Raw genomic sequence first — 7,668 nt, 5'->3', positions numbered from 1 at the left:
CTTCAACATCGCTCCCAAATCTTCTCACATCGTTTTCTTCAGCATTGCTCACAAGTTCTTCTTTCTTCTGTGTGCCTCAGCATCACTCCCAAATCCTGTCACATCGATTTCTTCAGCATCGCTCACAAGTCCTTCATTCTTCTGTGTGCTTCAGCATCACTCCCAAACCTTTGTCACATCAAGTTCTTTAGCGTTATACACAAATTATAATTGCCAAGTAGTTCTGCATGAGGAAGACCTATATCCGTCCGTCCCTACTCCGGCCCAGCTGCAGTTCCTCTTCCCGACCATCGGAAGAACCCCCGAGTTCTCAACTACTTCCAACCAGATCAGTGACAGTTCTGACACCTTTCTATCATAGCCAGCATTTTTTAAGCGGTTTGCACTACAGTAGCTCTTTTGTGGGATAGGATCAGACAGGCTTGCCTCCTCACCCCATGCTTATCAATGAGCCTTGGGCACCCATGATCCTGTCGCTAGTTCACCAGTTGCTCTTCCTTGGACCACTTTTGGTAGGTACCTACTAACCACTGCATACTTGGAACACCCCATAAGACATGCCATTTTATAGATGCTCTGACTAAGACATCTACCCATCATGATTTGGCCCTTGTCAAGGTCGCTCAGATCCTTACACTTGCCCGATTTTCCTGATACCAACACATCAACTTCAAGAACGGATTGTCCACTAGCTGCCTGATATATCCCACTGATACTGTATAGGTTATACATTGTGTTTGCTTTTATCTCTTTTGCAGTTGAAAATAGCAAAGTGAATAAATTATGGCGTGGCATTGTCACATTTTCCATGGCATTCCAAACTGGGCTATTTGGCATGACTTGAGGATAAGTGTATGTGGACAGGACACATCTGTAGGTTGTGTGATGAAAATGAAGTGTGGTGATTGTGGGTAAGAATCACAAGGTGATCACAGGTGATTGTGGGTAAGCATCACAAGGTGATCACAGGTGATTGTGGGTAAGAATCACAAGGTGATCACAGGTGATTGTGGGTAAGCATCACAAGGAGCTTAGAGGAGCATGGGAGGCGATAGATGACATTCCCCAGTTGCCAGCCCTGTGCATCAATTTGGTGTCTCCATGGCTCTCTAAATTTTACTGGGTAAATCAGAACTATGAGTGAGTGCCCACAGTAATGGTGTACCGGCAGCAGGATGAAGTGCTACTGTCGGGCTATAGTCAGACATACAAGCACTCTTACTGTAGGTCTGGATAGTGATGACACAGGAGATGACAAAGGCATCAATCGCCTCAACGGTCACCAGACACCGGTCAGTACATGGATCTTCCTATGGTCTGCTTTGGAGATAATGTAACACAGCATTTTCCATTTTTTATTTATTTTAATAACCTCATTGACTTTCCTTTATATATGTTAAAATGAATTAAGTGTGCAGGTAGTGGAGGAATTCTGCAGGAACGTCTCCAGCCTTGGTCATGGTGGTGGTCTCCTATCTTACATGGCTTTGTTTGTCCTGAAGAGAAACCTCTTTCAGCTCATTTGATCTCAAGGAAACCTAAATTATGGGGGTAATTCCAAGTTGATCGCAGCAGGAAATTTTTTAGCAGTTGGGCAAAACCATGTGCACTGCAGGGGAGGCTGATATAACATGTGCAGAGAGAGTTAGATTTGGGTGTGGTGAGTTAAGTCTGCAATCTAAATTGCAGTGTAAATATAAAGCAGCCAGTATTTACCCTGCACAGAAACAAAATAACCCACCCAATTCTAACTCTCTCTGCAAATGTTATGTCAAAGTCGGAAAAATATCACGCTACACGTTGCCATATATTCACCTCATGCGCTTGCCCGCTGCACATGCACTTTCTCTGGCGTGCGTGCACATATTCGCAATTGCGTGACGGCGCCTCTACAGGCGTGCGCTCGAGCGCATGGTATGTGCATTTACGGTAGAGTTTGTGTGCGTCTAGCGGGCGACTCAATCGCTGCTTAATAAATCCATATAGCAGGTTTTATAGGTAATGTTCCCCTTAGTGATAATTGTAAGTTTGTTTAATGTGACGTGTTCATGGACATGGGAATCCCTCTTTTCGTAATACAAAGGGTCTGTCTAAGGTTGAACAGTGGTGTCTGGTACCTAACCGAAGAGTATTTTAATAGCAACAATCCGGTGTTGGTTAGGTATAGATTAATCGCTCCTGCATATAGTTATGGCCATTAGTAATTTCTGGACATATCCTATATTTGCAGTTCATTATCCATGCGGTGGGAATCCGGCGATTCCCTCCCACCTGAGCTGTTTGTAATAGTCACAGCCCACCTGTTCAAATCCACCTATGACCTTTTGTTATAGTGCAGAGAGACATTCCTGTGTCCAATGAACAATAAGGTTGTAGGGCCCTTTGAAGTACACTGTATGTTGTGTATATAAGGGTCACTGTCCCCAGACCGGCCAGTACTCTCTCTCTTCAACATTTATCTCTGATAATTGGTGGACTGGATTCCGGTTGCGCTAGCGAGCGTTCCCCGTATGGTATGTTTCTCTGTGGCCACTTTGTTACTCGTGTAATATTAGCCATTCATTCTTTGTCTATGTATTTGTATTTGTATTTGCGATCGTTCACTATTGTGTATATTTCTGTCTAGATATTCGGTTAGAATTATATGTTAGCTTGTAGTGTATGACTTGTCAATTGTTTCCCCTTTTCGATATAACTAAAAGCTTGTTAGTAAAGGTTTTGGAACCTTAGTAAAGTATTGTGTGTTCATTACATTACTGTGGGTAATAGGAGCGTCTCGATCGCTCAAGCAGCTTTTATATTAACAAAGCTAACCAGTGTTTAGTATAATCATACGCTGTGTAAGGTTTAAAAGGTTATCATCTGTGTGTACGCTCGCTGTGTGTTCCGTACACCCAGCGCAGCGTGTGTACGTAACTTGCGTACCATGTGCGGGGTATTCTTACGCAAATAGCGTACGGAGTGCGTAGCACGTGCACGAGGTTCAGCGGCCATTACGGCTTCACGATATAGATTTAATAGCTTGTGTTGTAGTGTATAAAAATCAGCTTTATCAATTGGGAGCTCGTCCGTTCTCCACATTTCCACACTACTGTAAACAGACTTTATCTGTCAGCAAAGGGCGGGAACGCAGTATCCTTTCGTATCCGTATTGGTGGTGAGGGATACAGTAGTGCTGACTAGATAAGCGTCTGTTACGCTACGCTGTAGGAGTGCTGGGGTGGAATCGGGAACCGGAAGGTAGAAAGGTAAGAACAATACGCTATTATCTTTTAAAACTGTTTATTTCTGTTTTGCGTACATGCACGCACGCACACATCTACATTGTTGCAGCTCACTCCCTTGTTGCCATTAGAATTGATTATTAGACACGTGCTGAGGAAATCTGGTGCTATTTAGTTGAGATTAAAAAGGATCATTTTTAAGGGAATAATTGTAAAGGACACGCACACAGCATAGCAGATACTGTGTGGTGTACGGTAAGCGATTACAGTTGAACATCGTTTACATTGATAGAAGTGTGTTAGTTGTGTCGCTGTGGGCATATCTGAACTTTGTGCATACGTGTCTCTGACAATGTGCGAAACGACGTACGTGGCGCAAAGGCATACGCACGTGGCGTGCTTATGCAATGGAGCGTACGGATACGCTCACCGAGACTCAAATCACACAATAACCTTGTTTAGTGTGGGCGGTATAGTATAGCCACCTGATAATAGCACAGGTTTGTTCAGTCTTTCCAAAAAGTATTAGTTAAAATAAAACCTTTTTCTATTGCAAAACCCAGGGATTGGACCCCTGCCTGTATGAAAGGAATTTCTGTACAGAAAGATCAGTGTGTATATGAGTGAGTAGGAGTGAGTGTGGAAATTAAAGTATTATTTTTTGTGAACCCACAAATCGGGATCCCGTCGGAGACCACATCAGGTGAGTGGACACTTGGTGGCATGGGACTGGCTTGCCCGCGTTAACATTATAGAAGGTAAAAGGAGCAAGTAGTATCCGCAGACAAAAAGACTGCGAAGTTTTAAGCGCAGCCCCGGGGGTTTTGCGTAGCACCCATATAGTCAAGTTAAAGCTCCGGCTGAAGGTTTCGCAGCCTAAACAACCGATTCCGTTGGTCGTAAAGCGTATAAATATTAAGCTACTTATACGCAGTGCGACTATACCGCACGTAATTGTGTGCATTAGTTTGTTACCTTGATACCCATTCAAAATTTACTGTGGGATCATAAACGCTATTTGTACATTCTAACGTGATTTGTGTAGGTTTTTGTTATTTTAAGGGAGTTTCGCTGTTCACTCAGGAAATCTCTAACAACCAATACTTACTGGGGAGGGTAGCATACTCCCACGCGCCCCAGTAAATAGAGGTTACAGAAAAGCAGAAGTGAGTGAAGGCACTAGTTGAACTTTCACCGTCGCCTTACCGCGGGCAATTTGGTCTGTTTGTAAGAATTCGCTAAGACAGCAATATCTGCAAACGATGGGGGCCAGTTGTTCAAAGAAGGGACGTCCAACAAGGGTTCACGTTGGTAGTTACTGGCCCAAAGGGTCCGCACGGTATATAATGTGTGAAAAATACGGATCACACACACAGGTATTATGCAAAGAATGGGAACGAATGACAGAGGATGATGGGGAATTGCAGAACCTAAGAAAAAGGATAGGTCTAATAAAATCTGCAAAGCAGAGGATTAGACATTATGATTGTTTACAGATATGGCAACAGGAAAGTGAAATACAACAGGAATTAGCTCAGAAAGCAAATTCAAATCCTGGTAGAAATCTATTAGCAACGGCACCACCACCATATATAGTAGGGGACAAAGTGGCTGCAGAGAATGACATGCGGGTGTACGATAAGGGTGCACTTAATCAATGTAGTAGTGATAAGATTAAGATAAAAGTTAATGCAAATGTTGATACTAACGCTAACCCATGCAAGTTGTATCCTATTTTAAACTTCCCCCAGGAATGCGACCAAGAAGATGAGCCCACTACGATTTCAGCTCTCTCTCTAGCGGCCACCATAAGCGATACTCCAGTGGGCACCGCCCAACCAGTAAGAGTGGCATCAAAGGCCCATAGCTCAGGGACAGGTGAGGTTGTGTCTACAGGTAAGTACGGCACTGTACAATATGCTGAAACTATTGCACCACACGCTGTAGAATCAAACCAGAGTGAAGTAATTAATCTTAACCCTGTTAGAGTAATAGCGGTCCCCAATGGTAAGACTGACACAAATGGAGCCACACCCATCAGGAATATTGCCATGCACTGTCCCTGGTCCCGAGCAGAATTAAGAACAATTTTGTCTGAATTTCCTGATCCCAGGAAAGATTTAGCCGCATGTCAGAGGTTCATTAAGGACCTAGGTAACTCCACTGAGCCTAACAACAAAGATTGGCGAACACTACTGCGGGCTTGTCTGCCCTCTAGTATTGACCCTGTAAAGTTTATAGCTGACTGTAAACTAGATGAGGAGGTACCCCTTACGGATGAATATAATCAAGACAATGTAACCAGAATCAATCTGCAGTTGGGAGTATACTTCCCAGCTGTAGTAAAATGGAACAAAATATTCTCCATCAAACAAATGGAAGGGGAAACTGCCCCTGACTATTTCCACAGGGCACTGGAGGAAATGGCTAAGTATACTGGGATCGTGGACATTGAGGCAAATATACACCATAGAGAGGTAGCTGTGTCCGTCTTGATGGACGGTTTAAAGGAGGTATTAAGGAGTAGAGTACAAACCACTCAACCTAACTGGAGAGGTATGTCGGTGGCCGCCTTAAGAGAGACTGCTGTTGGGCACGACAGGAACATCACAAGACGCAGGGAGTCACAGAGTGATAAACTGATGGCAATAAGTATCCAAGCCCTTACAACAAGGCCGCCTCAGTCCCGATCACAGACCCCTGGTGGTAAGCCGTATGTGGTAAAATGTTACAATTGTAACAGGGAAGGACATTTTGCACGTAACTGTACAAATAACTCACATAATGCACATAAAACCCTAGACAACGACATGACATACGAAATTGGGATCAAGGACCGCAGAGACGGAGTTATGAGCCACACGCAGGGGAAACAAGAAGGTATCCCCCAAAAAGAGACTGGCAAGTCTCTGATAATACCCATTTACCCCCTTCACAGGTGATAGCTGCCACTGCAATGCAGGGAGGTAACCACACACCATAGGGGTGGGGCCACACCTGTAATCTGCAGCCAGTGAAATTGATTGCGAGCCTTGGAAGTGAACCCGAGGTCACAATTGATGTAGCTGGTAAATCTCTAAATTTCCTTGTAGATACGGGGGCGGCCAAGTCAGTGATAAATTCGACCGTGGGCATGAGAACCACTGGTAAAACAATTCCAGCCATGGGAGTAACAGGAGTAGTACGATAATACCCTTTAAGCAAACCAACAGAGGTTACGATAGGGCCTTTGCATACCAAGCATTCTTTTCTGCTGGCTGCATCGGCTCCGACTAATCTCTTAGGGAGAGATTTACTGTGCAAAATGGGATGCGTCATATATTGTACTCCTGAAGGTGTGTTCTTGGACATACCCGAAAACCACGCTCAGGAAGCACAAGATATGCTAGACTCCCCAACAAGATTAATGTCACACACTGTTATTGTAAATAGGTGTCCGTCCAAGGTAGAAGAAATGACTTCCCAGATACCAGAGTCACTTTGGACCAAGGACGGACAAGACACTGGATTGATGGCAAATGTAGCCCCAGTAGTTGTGCAAGTAAAAGATGGTAGGATAGCTCCAAAAATCTCACAGTACCCTCTGAAGCCAGAGGTGGAGTTAGGAGTTTACTAGAGCGCTTGCTACAACAGGGCATTCTGGTAAGGACGTCCAGCACTGCCAATAGTCCCATCTTCCCTGTTAAAAAGAGTGGGGGTAGGGGTTACAGATTAGTACAGGATCTAAGAGGGGTCAACAAAATAGTTGAGAGTCAATTCCCCGTAGTGCCAAATCCAGCTGTTATCCTTATGCAATTCCCTCCCACTGCCAAATTTTTCACTGTGATTGACCTTTGCTCCGCCTTCTTCTCGGTACCTCTACACCCTGACAGTCAATACTTATTTGCATTCACATACAGAGGAGTCCAATACACATGGACTCGCTACCCACAAGGTTTCATAGACAGTCCAAGTATTTTCTCACAAGCCCTGCATGATTGTTTACAGTCTTTCCAACCAGGGAGTGGATCAATATTGATACAGTATGTGGATGATTTACTACTGTGTTCAGATTCACTGGAAGCGTCCCTGAAAGATACGAAACAACTCCTGTTTCATCTTTCAGACACAGGACACAAAGTTTCCAAAGACAAGTTACAATTATGCCAGGACCATGTGAAATATTTGGGACACTGTCTGACACAAGGACTGAGACACCTCACCGCTGATAGAATTCAAGTAATTCGTGACATGACCCTGCCACAAACCCAGCAACAGATTAGAACGTTTTTAGGAATGTGTGGGTATTGCCGTAACTGGATCCCAGGTTTTTCCATACTGGCCTTGCCATTGCAGGAGATGGTTTCATCAAATAAACCTGATCGGATTTCGCACACAGACGAATCTGAGATGGCATTTGAGAGACTTGAACAGTGCCTAACGCAGGCACCGGCATTGGGTATGC

The sequence above is a fragment of the Pseudophryne corroboree genome, chromosome 2 (genome assembly GCF_028390025.1).
Source record: "Pseudophryne corroboree isolate aPseCor3 chromosome 2, aPseCor3.hap2, whole genome shotgun sequence".
Lineage (NCBI taxonomy): Eukaryota > Metazoa > Chordata > Amphibia > Anura > Myobatrachidae > Pseudophryne > Pseudophryne corroboree.
The sequence above is the reverse complement of the archived record's forward strand: the minus strand, read 5'-3'. Positions refer to the sequence as shown.